Below are 14,967 nucleotides of genomic sequence, written 5' to 3'. Positions count from 1 at the left end.
ATTTCCACAGAGAAAGACACTCACAGATTTAGAAAACAAACTATGCTCATCTAAAACGACAGGTGGGGGGAATGGATAAATTAAGATTAGTGTTACTATACGTATACAAACACATATGATATACATATCTCAAAACGACCAACCATATAGCAAGGGAAGTCTGCGGAATCCTCTGTAACATTTTACATGGGAAGAGGATCTGTACTTGAATAGACATATATAATGTGCAAATGAACCAGATTGTGTACACCTAGGACAAACAATATTCTAAGCTTTACCCCAATTAAAACACTTTTAAAAACCAAGAAGAAATAATGACACATAAACTTATGGGGGTTTCTCCACGCACATTCCAATGTAATTTACAACCTAGGAACACGACTTCCAGAAAGGCTCTGCTGCCCTACTCCCCAGATTTGGGAATGGAGAAATGCTGCCTCCTTGAGGCCACTTCCCACAACAGCAGCTTTAAACCCATTGCTAAAGGTCACTAAATATTCACCAAACTTGCAGTTCGGGAAATGACACCTGCTCTCTAAAAAAACGCTGGGGTGGAAAATCGACCAAATAACTCAAAAGAGGGCAACCTTCAAAGAAGACAATTTCAAGAGTTATATCGTACTGCCAATTGTTTCCTTTTTTTAACGGAAAAGAAAACGGCGGAGAAAAATGATGAGTTTTACGAATTTTCAAAGACATGCAAACCCAAATTACAAAAACCTATCAGCTCACAGCAGCCAGAAGGGCCATTAGCATCAATGCTGTAAACAATAAATGCTGAAGCGATTGTGGAGAAATGCGTACCCTCGATTCTAAGGGGGACGTGGTAAGAGCCACTAATGAAAACACAAAGAAGGTGCTTTGAAAAGGGAAACACGGTGCTACCAGTCAATCAATCACACCCACTGCTGGGCCTATCACCTGAGAAAATGAGAATCAAAAAGTCACAGGCTGGCAATCCTGCACTCCAACAATATTTACCATAGCCAACACTTGGAAGCAATGAAAATGTCCATCAACCGAGGAATGCACAAAGAAGAAGTGGTCCACGTACACAGTGGAAAATTACTCCAATAAAAAATAAAAATTAAATTTAAAAATCCAACGAAAGTAAGGAGACATCAGCTTGTGTGGGTTTGTCCGGGCACACTCCACTCTAATTTATAACCGAGAAACACCACAGGCCGCCAGGGCTTTTCCCTAGTTCCCAGGGTGGGGAACATAGAAAGGCTGCCGCCCTCTGGCAGTTACCTGCAAAAGCAGTTTTAAAGCCTGTGCTAATGGTCATTTCATAGGAACAAGTACTGCAGAACTGTAAATGAAACCTGCCCTCAAAATGTCTTCAGGGAGGTAACGGCCAAAACATTTCAAAAGGTGACACGTACGTTAAGAGAACACTTTGAAGAACTAAGGGGTAATCACTGCTTGAAAAATAAAAAGGACATGCCTTAAAGCTCAATTTCAACGGATTATGAGGCACATGCGAATTCAACCACAAAGAGGTATCAGCTCACACTTGTCAGAATAACCATGAGCAAGAAAACTACAAACAATAAATGCTGAAGGTGTTGTGGAGAAATGCATACCCTCAACTTCAAGGGGGACGTAAGTTGGAAAGGGCCACGAATGAGAACAGAATGGAGGTGCCTTAAAAAGGTAAACATTGTGCTACCATATGATCCAGCAGGCCCACTCCTCCACCTATAATCTAAGAAGAGAGAATTGGAAAGACACAGGCAGGCAAATCTGCATTGCCCAGTATTACAATAGCCAAGATATGGAAGTAACCAAAAAGACCACCAACAGATGGGTGGGCAAAGAAGAACTCCTCCATGTACAGATGGAATATTCGCTAGTGAAAAAAATGAAACAATGCCATTTGCAGCACCATAGATGAGTCTAGACGTAATCACGCCACGTGTACTAAGTGAGAAAGCAAAAGGCACATATCCTATCATATCACTTTCAGGAGTTACTTAAAAATTGATACCAATGAAGATATTTCCACAGAGAAAGGCAATCACAGATTCATTAAAAAACTTATGGTTCACCAAATAGAAAGGGATGAGGATTGGATACATTGCCATATTGGGGTTAACAGAGATATACAAACCATGTGAAATATATAACCCCCAAAGACGTACGGAAGACCAGGAGAAGACTACTCAACATTGTGTCATAACCTACATTGGCAAAGGATGCGAGGAAGAATAGATACATGTATATGTGTGAAAGAACCACATCTTGCACACCTAGAACAAACAAACCATTGTAATCAAATTTGCTGGGATAAAAAATAAAAAGTAAATTACAAATACGAACAAGAAGTAATGAGACATAAAGTTAAAGGGCTTTTTCCTGGCACATTCCATTCTAATATACAACCTAGAACACCACTTCCATTAAGGCTCTGTTTCCCTAGGAACCAAATTTGGTAAAGGAGAAATGCTGCCACCTAGTGGCCGTTTCCTGCAAGAGCAGCTTTAAAGTCACAGCTAATGGTCACTTAACATTCACAAGGACTCAGGGCTGTAAAGGACACTTGCCCTAAATATTTGTGCTGAAGTAGGGAATGGACAAAAAATTCAAAACAGGCAAATGTTTCAAGAAGAGATTAGGAAGAGTTAAGTTTTACTCACACTCTTTGTAAAAAAAAAGGAAAATGGATAAAAGCTCAACCTCAGGGAGTGTTAGATGCATGCAATCTAATCTACAAAAAGTTTCAACTTACACCAGTCGGCTGACCATCAGCAAAAAGTCTACAAACAATAAATGCTGAAGGGGTTTTAGAGAACTGTGTACCCTCTGCCTGCTGGTGAGACGTAAAGGGGTAACAGCCAATAATGAGAACAGAAAGGAGCTGCGTTTAAAAGTAAAAATGGAGGTACTATTCAATCCAGCAGGCGCACCATTGGACCTCTCACCTGAGAAGACAATCGAGAAGACACAGGCCGCAAAAGCTGCAGTGCAGCCTTATTCACAATAGCCAAGACAGTGAAGCAATCAAAATGTCCAACATCAGGTAAATGGATAAAGAAGAAGTGGTCCGTGTACACAATGGAATATTAGCCATGGAAGACAATGAACCATTGCTCTTTGAGGCACCACAAATGAGTCTGGAGATAATCACGAAAGATGAGGTAAGTTGGAAAGCAAAAGACCTGTGTTCTGTGATAGCACTTATAGGCGTTATCTAATAACTGACACAAATGAACATATTTCCACAGAGAAAGACACTCACGGATTTAGAAAACAAACTATGCTCATCTAAAACGACAGGTGGGGGGAATGGATAAATTAAGATTAGTGTTACTATACGTATACAAACACATATGATATACATATCTCAAAACGACCAACCATATAGCAAGGGAAGTCTGCGGAACCCTCTGTAACATTTTACATGGGAAGAGGATCTGTACTTGAATAGACATATATAATGTACAAATGAACCAGATTGTGTACACCTAGGACAAACAATATTCTAAGCTTTACCCCAATTAAAACACTTTTAAAAACCAAGAAGAAATAATGACACATAAACTTATGGGGGTTTCTCCACGCACATTCCAATGTAATTTACAACCTAGGAACACGACTTCCAGAAAGGCTCTGCTGCCCTACTCCCCAGATTTGGGAATGGAGAAATGCTGCCTCCTTGAGGCCACTTCCCACAACAGCAGCTTTAAACCCATTGCTAAAGGTCACTAAATATTCACCAAACTTGCAGTTTGGGAAATGACACCTGCTCTCTAAAAAAACGCTGGGGTGGAAAATCGACCAAATAACTCAAAAGAGGGCAACCTTCAAAGAAGACAATTTCAAGAGTTATATCGTACTGCCAATTGTTTCCTTTTTTTAACGGAAAAGAAAACGGCGGAGAAAAATGATGAGTTTTACGAATGTTCAAAGACATGCAAACCCAAATTACAAAAACCTATCAGCTCACAGCAGCCAGAAGGGCCATTAGCATCAATGCTGTAAACAATAAATGCTGAAGCGATTGTGGAGAAATGCGTACCCTCGATTCTAAGGGGGACGTGGTAAGAGCCACTAATGAAAACACAAAGAAGGTGCTTTGAAAAGGGAAACACGGTGCTACCAGTCAATCAATCACACCCACTGCTGGGCCTATCACCTGAGAAAATGAGAATCAAAAAGTCACAGGCTGGCAATCCTGCACTCCAACAATATTTACCATAGCCAACACTTGGAAGCAATGAAAATGTCCATCAACCGAGGAATGCACAAAGAAGAAGTGGTCCACGTACACAGTGGAAAATTACTCCAATAAAAAATAAAAATTAAATTTAAAAATCCAACGAAAGTAAGGAGACATCAGCTTGTGTGGGTTTGTCCGGGCACACTCCACTCTAATTTATAACCGAGAAACACCACAGGCCGCCAGGGCTTTTCCCTAGTTCCCAGGGTGGGGAACATAGAAAGGCTGCCGCCCTCTGGCAGTTACCTGCAAAAGCAGTTTTAAAGCCTGTGCTAATGGTCATTTCATAGGAACAAGTACTGCAGAACTGTAAATGAAACCTGCCCTCAAAATGTCTTCAGGGAGGTAACGGCCAAAACATTTCAAAAGGTGACACGTACGTTAAGAGAACACTTTGAAGAACTAAGGGGTAATCACTGCTTGAAAAATAAAAAGGACATGCCTTAAAGCTCAATTTCAACGGATTATGAGGCACATGCGAATTCAACCACAAAGAGGTATCAGCTCACACTTGTCAGAATAACCATGAGCAAGAAAACTACAAACAATAAATGCTGAAGGTGTTGTGGAGAAATGCATACCCTCAACTTCAAGGGGGACGTAAGTTGGAAAGGGCCACGAATGAGAACAGAATGGAGGTGCCTTAAAAAGGTCAACATTGTGCTACCATATGATCCAGCAGGCCCACTCCTCCACCTATAATCTAAGAAGAGAGAATTGGAAAGACACAGGCAGGCAAATCTGCATTGCCCAGTATTACAATAGCCAAGATATGGAAGTAACCAAAAAGACCACCAACAGATGGGTGGGCAAAGAAGAACTCCTCCATGTACAGATGGAATATTCGCTAGTGAAAAAAATGAAACAATGCCATTTGCAGCACCATAGATGAGTCTAGACGTAATCACGCCACGTGTACTAAGTGAGAAAGCAAAAGGCACATATCCTATCATATCACTTTCAGGAGTTACTTAAAAATTGATACCAATGAAGATATTTCCACAGAGAAAGGCAATCACAGATTCATTAAAAAACTTATGGTTCACCAAATAGAAAGGGATGAGGATTGGATACATTGCCATATTGGGGTTAACAGAGATATACAAACCATGTGAAATATATAACCCCCAAAGACGTACGGAAGACCAGGAGAAGACTACTCAACATTGTGTCATAACCTACATTGGCAAAGGATGCGAGGAAGAATAGATACATGTATATGTGTGAAAGAACCACATCTTGCACACCTAGAACAAACAAACCATTGTAATCAAATTTGCTGGGATAAAAAATAAAAAGTAAATTACAAATACGAACAAGAAGTAATGAGACATAAAGTTAAAGGGCTTTTTCCTGGCACATTCCATTCTAATATACAACCTAGAACACCACTTCCATTAAGGCTCTGTTTCCCTAGGAACCAAATTTGGTAAAGGAGAAATGCTGCCACCTAGTGGCCGTTTCCTGCAAGAGCAGCTTTAAAGTCACAGCTAATGGTCACTTAACATTCACAAGGACTCAGGGCTGTAAAGGACACTTGCCCTAAATATTTGTGCTGAAGTAGGGAATGGACAAAAAATTCAAAACAGGCAAATGTTTCAAGAAGAGATTAGGAAGAGTTAAGTTTTACTCACACTCTTTGTAAAAAAAAAGGAAAATGGATAAAAGCTCAACCTCAGGGAGTGTTAGATGCATGCAATCTAATCTACAAAAAGTTTCAACTTACACCAGTCGGCTGACCATCAGCAAAAAGTCTACAAACAATAAATGCTGAAGGGGTTTTAGAGAACTGTGTACCCTCTGCCTGCTGGTGAGACGTAAAGGGGTAACAGCCAATAATGAGAACAGAAAGGAGCTGCGTTTAAAAGTAAAAATGGAGGTACTATTCAATCCAGCAGGCGCACCATTGGACCTCTCACCTGAGAAGACAATCGAGAAGACACAGGCCGCAAAAGCTGCAGTGCAGCCTTATTCACAATAGCCAAGACAGTGAAGCAATCAAAATGTCCAACATCAGGTAAATGGATAAAGAAGAAGTGGTCCGTGTACACAATGGAATATTAGCCATGGAAGACAATGAACCATTGCTCTTTGAGGCACCACAAATGAGTCTGGAGATAATCACGAAAGATGAGGTAAGTTGGAAAGCAAAAGACCTGTGTTCTGTGATAGCACTTATAGGCGTTATCTAATAACTGACACAAATGAACATATTTCCACAGAGAAAGACACTCACGGATTTAGAAAACAAACTATGCTCATCTAAAACGACAGGTGGGGGGAATGGATAAATTAAGATTAGTGTTACTATACGTATACAAACACATATGATATACATATCTCAAAACGACCAACCATATAGCAAGGGAAGTCTGCGGAACCCTCTGTAACATTTTACATGGGAAGAGGATCTGTACTTGAATAGACATATATAATGTACAAATGAACCAGATTGTGTACACCTAGGACAAACAATATTCTAAGCTTTACCCCAATTAAAACACTTTTAAAAACCAAGAAGAAATAATGACACATAAACTTATGGGGGTTTCTCCACGCACATTCCAATGTAATTTACAACCTAGGAACACGACTTCCAGAAAGGCTCTGCTGCCCTACTCCCCAGATTTGGGAATGGAGAAATGCTGCCTCCTTGAGGCCACTTCCCACAACAGCAGCTTTAAACCCATTGCTAAAGGTCACTAAATATTCACCAAACTTGCAGTTTGGGAAATGACACCTGCTCTCTAAAAAAACGCTGGGGTGGAAAATCGACCAAATAACTCAAAAGAGGGCAACCTTCAAAGAAGACAATTTCAAGAGTTATATCGTACTGCCAATTGTTTCCTTTTTTTAACGGAAAAGAAAACGGCGGAGAAAAATGATGAGTTTTACGAATGTTCAAAGACATGCAAACCCAAATTACAAAAACCTATCAGCTCACAGCAGCCAGAAGGGCCATTAGCATCAATGCTGTAAACAATAAATGCTGAAGCGATTGTGGAGAAATGCGTACCCTCGATTCTAAGGGGGACGTGGTAAGAGCCACTAATGAAAACACAAAGAAGGTGCTTTGAAAAGGGAAACACGGTGCTACCAGTCAATCAATCACACCCACTGCTGGGCCTATCACCTGAGAAAATGAGAATCAAAAAGTCACAGGCTGGCAATCCTGCACTCCAACAATATTTACCATAGCCAACACTTGGAAGCAATGAAAATGTCCATCAACCGAGGAATGCACAAAGAAGAAGTGGTCCACGTACACAGTGGAAAATTACTCCAATAAAAAATAAAAATTAAATTTAAAAATCCAACGAAAGTAAGGAGACATCAGCTTGTGTGGGTTTGTCCGGGCACACTCCACTCTAATTTATAACCGAGAAACACCACAGGCCGCCAGGGCTTTTCCCTAGTTCCCAGGGTGGGGAACATAGAAAGGCTGCCGCCCTCTGGCAGTTACCTGCAAAAGCAGTTTTAAAGCCTGTGCTAATGGTCATTTCATAGGAACAAGTACTGCAGAACTGTAAATGAAACCTGCCCTCAAAATGTCTTCAGGGAGGTAACGGCCAAAACATTTCAAAAGGTGACACGTACGTTAAGAGAACACTTTGAAGAACTAAGGGGTAATCACTGCTTGAAAAATAAAAAGGACATGCCTTAAAGCTCAATTTCAACGGATTATGAGGCACATGCGAATTCAACCACAAAGAGGTATCAGCTCACACTTGTCAGAATAACCATGAGCAAGAAAACTACAAACAATAAATGCTGAAGGTGTTGTGGAGAAATGCATACCCTCAACTTCAAGGGGGACGTAAGTTGGAAAGGGCCACGAATGAGAACAGAATGGAGGTGCCTTAAAAAGGTCAACATTGTGCTACCATATGATCCAGCAGGCCCACTCCTCCACCTATAATCTAAGAAGAGAGAATTGGAAAGACACAGGCAGGCAAATCTGCATTGCCCAGTATTACAATAGCCAAGATATGGAAGTAACCAAAAAGACCACCAACAGATGGGTGGGCAAAGAAGAACTCCTCCATGTACAGATGGAATATTCGCTAGTGAAAAAAATGAAACAATGCCATTTGCAGCACCATAGATGAGTCTAGACGTAATCACGCCACGTGTAGTAAGTGAGAAAGCAAAAGGCACATATCCTATCATATCACTTTCAGGAGTTACTTAAAAATTGATACCAATGAAGATATTTCCACAGAGAAAGGCAATCACAGATTCATTAAAAAACTTATGGTTCACCAAATAGAAAGGGATGAGGATTGGATACATTGCCATATTGGGGTTAACAGAGATATACAAACCATGTGAAATATATAACCCCCAAAGACGTACGGAAGACCAGGAGAAGACTACTCAACATTGTGTCATAACCTACATTGGCAAAGGATGCGAGGAAGAATAGATACATGTATATGTGTGAAAGAACCACATCTTGCACACCTAGAACAAACAAACCATTGTAATCAAATTTGCTGGGATAAAAAATAAAAAGTAAATTACAAATACGAACAAGAAGTAATGAGACATAAAGTTAAAGGGCTTTTTCCTGGCACATTCCATTCTAATATACAACCTCGAACACCACTTCCATTAAGGCTCTGTTTCCCTAGGAACCAAATTTGGTAAAGGAGAAATGCTGCCACCTAGTGGCCGTTTCCTGCAAGAGCAGCTTTAAAGTCACAGCTAATGGTCACTTAACATTCACAAGGACTCAGGGCTGTAAAGGACACTTGCCCTAAATATTTGTGCTGAAGTAGGGAATGGACAAAAAATTCAAAACAGGCAAATGTTTCAAGAAGAGATTAGGAAGAGTTAAGTTTTACTCACACTCTTTGTAAAAAAAAAGGAAAATGGATAAAAGCTCAACCTCAGGGAGTGTTAGACGCATGCAATCTAATCTACAAAAAGTTTCAACTTACACCAGTCGGCTGACCATCAGCAAAAAGTCTACAAACAATAAATGCTGAAGGGGTTTTAGAGAACTGTGTACCCTCTGCCTGCTGGTGAGACGTAAAGGGGTAACAGCCAATAATGAGAACAGAAAGGAGCTGCGTTTAAAAGTAAAAATGGAGGTACTATTCAATCCAGCAGGCGCACCATTGGACCTCTCACCTGAGAAGACAATCGAGAAGACACAGGCCGCAAAAGCTGCAGTGCAGCCTTATTCACAATAGCCAAGACAGTGAAGCAATCAAAATGTCCAACAACAGGTAAATGGATAAAGAAGAAGTGGTCCGTGTACACAATGGAATATTAGCCATGGAAGACAATGAACCATTGCTCTTTGAGGCACCACAAATGAGTCTGGAGATAATCACGAAAGATGAGGTAAGTTGGAAAGCAAAAGACCTGTGTTCTATGATAGCACTTATAGGCGTTATCTAATAACTGACACAAATGAACATATTTCCACAGAGAAAGACACTCACGGATTTAGAAAACAAACTATGCTCATCTAAAACGACAGGTGGGGGGAATGGATAAATTAAGATTAGTGTTACTATACGTATACAAACACATATGATATACATATCTCAAAAAGACCAACCATATAGCAAGGGAAGTCTGCGGAACCCTCTGTAACATTTTACATGGGAAGAGGATCTGTACTTGAATAGACATATATAATGTACAAATGAACCAGATTGTGTACACCTAGGACAAACAATATTCTATGCTTTACCCCAATTAAAACACTTTTAAAAACCAAGAAGAAATAATGACACATAAACTTATGGGGGTTTCTCCACGCACATTCCAATGGAATTTACAACCTAGGAACACGACTTCCAGAAAGGCTCTGCTGCCCTACTCCCCAGATTTGGGAATGGAGAAATGCTGCCTCCTTGAGGCCACTTCCCACAACAGCAGCTTTAAACCCATTGCTAAAGGTCACTAAATATTCACCAAACTTGCAGTTCGGGAAATGACACCTGCTCTCTAAAAAAACGCTGGGGTGGAAAATCGACCAAATAACTCAAAAGAGGGCAACCTTCAAAGAAGACAATTTCAAGAGTTATATCGTACTGCCAATTGTTTCCTTTTTTTAACGGAAAAGAAAACGGCGGAGAAAAATGATGAGTTTTACGAATTTTCAAAGACATGCAAACCCAAATTACAAAAACCTATCAGCTCACAGCAGCCAGAAGGGCCATTAGCATCAATGCTGTAAACAATAAATGCTGAAGCGATTGTGGAGAAATGCGTACCCTCGATTCTAAGGGGGACGTGGTAAGAGCCACTAATGAAAACACAAAGAAGGTGCTTTGAAAAGGGAAACACGGTGCTACCAGTCAATCAATCACACCCACTGCTGGGCCTATCACCTGAGAAAATGAGAATCAAAAAGTCACAGGCTGGCAATCCTGCACTCCAACAATATTTACCATAGCCAACACTTGGAAGCAATGAAAATGTCCATCAACCGAGGAATGCACAAAGAAGAAGTGGTCCACGTACACAGTGGAAAATTACTCCAATAAAAAATAAAAATTAAATTTAAAAATCCAACGAAAGTAAGGAGACATCAGCTTGTGTGGGTTTGTCCGGGCACACTCCACTCTAATTTATAACCGAGAAACACCACAGGCCGCCAGGGCTTTTCCCTAGTTCCCAGGGTGGGGAACATAGAAAGGCTGCCGCCCTCTGGCAGTTACCTGCAAAAGCAGTTTTAAAGCCTGTGCTAATGGTCATTTCATAGGAACAAGTACTGCAGAACTGTAAATGAAACCTGCCCTCAAAATGTCTTCAGGGAGGTAACGGCCAAAACATTTCAAAAGGTGACACGTACGTTAAGAGAACACTTTGAAGAACTAAGGGGTAATCACTGCTTGAAAAATAAAAAGGACATGCCTTAAAGCTCAATTTCAACGGATTATGAGGCACATGCGAATTCAACCACAAAGAGGTATCAGCTCACACTTGTCAGAATAACCATGAGCAAGAAAACTACAAACAATAAATGCTGAAGGTGTTGTGGAGAAATGCATACCCTCAACTTCAAGGGGGACGTAAGTTGGAAAGGGCCACGAATGAGAACAGAATGGAGGTGCCTTAAAAAGGTAAACATTGTGCTACCATATGATCCAGCAGGCCCACTCCTCCACCTATAATCTAAGAAGAGAGAATTGGAAAGACACAGGCAGGCAAATCTGCATTGCCCAGTATTACAATAGCCAAGATATGGAAGTAACCAAAAAGACCACCAACAGATGGGTGGGCAAAGAAGAACTCCTCCATGTACAGATGGAATATTCGCTAGTGAAAAAAATGAAACAATGCCATTTGCAGCACCATAGATGAGTCTAGACGTAATCACGCCACGTGTACTAAGTGAGAAAGCAAAAGGCACATATCCTATCATATCACTTTCAGGAGTTACTTAAAAATTGATACCAATGAAGATATTTCCACAGAGAAAGGCAATCACAGATTCATTAAAAAACTTATGGTTCACCAAATAGAAAGGGATGAGGATTGGATACATTGCCATATTGGGGTTAACAGAGATATACAAACCATGTGAAATATATAACCCCCAAAGACGTACGGAAGACCAGGAGAAGACTACTCAACATTGTGTCATAACCTATATTGGCAAAGGATGCGAGGAAGAATAGATACATGTATATGTGTGAAAGAACCACATCTTGCACACCTAGAACAAACAAACCATTGTAATCAAATTTGCTGGGATAAAAAATAAAAAGTAAATTACAAATACGAACAAGAAGTAATGAGACATAAAGTTAAAGGGCTTTTTCCTGGCACATTCCATTCTAATATACAACCTAGAACACCACTTCCATTAAGGCTCTGTTTCCCTAGGAACCAAATTTGGTAAAGGAGAAATGCTGCCACCTAGTGGCCGTTTCCTGCAAGAGCAGCTTTAAAGTCACAGCTAATGGTCACTTAACATTCACAAGGACTCAGGGCTGTAAAGGACACTTGCCCTAAATATTTGTGCTGAAGTAGGGAATGGACAAAAAATTCAAAACAGGCAAATGTTTCAAGAAGAGATTAGGAAGAGTTAAGTTTTACTCACACTCTTTGTAAAAAAAAAGGAAAATGGATAAAAGCTCAACCTCAGGGAGTGTTAGACGCATGCAATCTAATCTACAAAAAGTTTCAACTTACACCAGTCGGCTGACCATCAGCAAAAAGTCTACAAACAATAAATGCTGAAGGGGTTTTAGAGAACTGTGTACCCTCTGCCTGCTGGTGAGACGTAAAGGGGTAACAGCCAATAATGAGAACAGAAAGGAGCTGCGTTTAAAAGTAAAAATGGAGGTACTATTCAATCCAGCAGGCGCACCATTGGACCTCTCACCTGAGAAGACAATCGAGAAGACACAGGCCGCAAAAGCTGCAGTGCAGCCTTATTCACAATAGCCAAGACAGTGAAGCAATCAAAATGTCCAACAACAGGTAAATGGATAAAGAAGAAGTGGTCCGTGTACACAATGGAATATTAGCCATGGAAGACAATGAACCATTGCTCTTTGAGGCACCACAAATGAGTCTGGAGATAATCACGAAAGATGAGGTAAGTTGGAAAGCAAAAGACCTGTGTTCTGTGATAGCACTTATAGGCGTTATCTAATAACTGACACAAATGAACATATTTCCACAGAGAAAGACACTCACGGATTTAGAAAACAAACTATGCTCATCTAAAACGACAGGTGGGGGGAATGGATAAATTAAGATTAGTGTTACTATACGTATACAAACACATATGATATACATATCTCAAAACGACCAACCATATAGCAAGGGAAGTCTGCGGAACCCTCTGTAACATTTTACATGGGAAGAGGATCTGTACTTGAATAGACATATATAATGTACAAATGAACCAGATTGTGTACACCTAGGACAAACAATATTCTAAGCTTTACCCCAATTAAAACACTTTTAAAAACCAAGAAGAAATAATGACACATAAACTTATGGGGGTTTCTCCACGCACATTCCAATGTAATTTACAACCTAGGAACACGACTTCCAGAAAGGCTCTGCTGCCCTACTCCCCAGATTTGGGAATGGAGAAATGCTGCCTCCTTGAGGCCACTTCCCACAACAGCAGCTTTAAACCCATTGCTAAAGGTCACTAAATATTCACCAAACTTGCAGTTTGGGAAATGACACCTGCTCTCTAAAAAAACGCTGGGGTGGAAAATCGACCAAATAACTCAAAAGAGGGCAACCTTCAAAGAAGACAATTTCAAGAGTTATATCGTACTGCCAATTGTTTCCTTTTTTTAATGGAAAAGAAAACGGCGGAGAAAAATGATGAGTTTTACGAATTTTCAAAGACATGCAAACCCAAATTACAAAAACCTATCAGCTCACAGCAGCCAGAAGGGCCATTAGCATCAATGCTGTAAACAATAAATGCTGAAGCGATTGTGGAGAAATGCGTACCCTCGATTCTAAGGGGGACGTGGTAAGAGCCACTAATGAAAACACAAAGAAGGTGCTTTGAAAAGGGAAACACGGTGCTACCAGTCAATCAATCACACCCACTGCTGGGCCTATCACCTGAGAAAATGAGAATCAAAAAGTCACAGGCTGGCAATCCTGCACTCCAACAATATTTACCATAGCCAACACTTGGAAGCAATGAAAATGTCCATCAACCGAGGAATGCACAAAGAAGAAGTGGTCCACGTACACAGTGGAAAATTACTCCAATAAAAAATAAAAATTAAATTTAAAAATCCAACGAAAGTAAGGAGACATCAGCTTGTGTGGGTTTGTCCGGGCACACTCCACTCTAATTTATAACCGAGAAACACCACAGGCCGCCAGGGCTTTTCCCTAGTTCCCAGGGTGGGGAACATAGAAAGGCTGCCGCCCTCTGGCAGTTACCTGCAAAAGCAGTTTTAAAGCCTGTGCTAATGGTCATTTCATAGGAACAAGTACTGCAGAACTGTAAATGAAACCTGCCCTCAAAATGTCTTCAGGGAGGTAACGGCCAAAACATTTCAAAAGGTGACACGTACGTTAAGAGAACACTTTGAAGAACTAAGGGGTAATCACTGCTTGAAAAATAAAAAGGACATGCCTTAAAGCTCAATTTCAACGGATTATGAGGCACATGCGAATTCAACCACAAAGAGGTATCAGCTCACACTTGTCAGAATAACCATGAGCAAGAAAACTACAAACAATAAATGCTGAAGGTGTTGTGGAGAAATGCATACCCTCAACTTCAAGGGGGACGTAAGTTGGAAAGGGCCACGAATGAGAACAGAATGGAGGTGCCTTAAAAAGGTCAACATTGTGCTACCATATGATCCAGCAGGCCCACTCCTCCACCTATAATCTAAGAAGAGAGAATTGGAAAGACACAGGCAGGCAAATCTGCATTGCCCAGTATTACAATAGCCAAGATATGGAAGTAACCAAAAAGACCACCAACAGATGGGTGGGCAAAGAAGAACTCCTCCATGTACAGATGGAATATTCGCTAGTGAAAAAAATGAAACAATGCCATTTGCAGCACCATAGATGAGTCTAGACGTAATCACGCCACGTGTAGTAAGTGAGAAAGCAAAAGGCACATATCCTATCATATCACTTTCAGGAGTTACTTAAAAATTGATACCAATGAAGATATTTCCACAGAGAAAGGCAATCACAGATTCATTAAAAAACTTATGGTTCACCAAATAGAAAGGGATGAGGATTGGATACATTGCCATATTGGGGTTAAC

The sequence above is a fragment of the Balaenoptera borealis genome (assembly GCF_965194805.1).
Source record: "Balaenoptera borealis genome assembly, chromosome: 9".
Taxonomy (NCBI): Eukaryota; Metazoa; Chordata; class Mammalia; order Artiodactyla; family Balaenopteridae; genus Balaenoptera; species Balaenoptera borealis.
The sequence above is the reverse complement of the archived record's forward strand: the minus strand, read 5'-3'. Positions refer to the sequence as shown.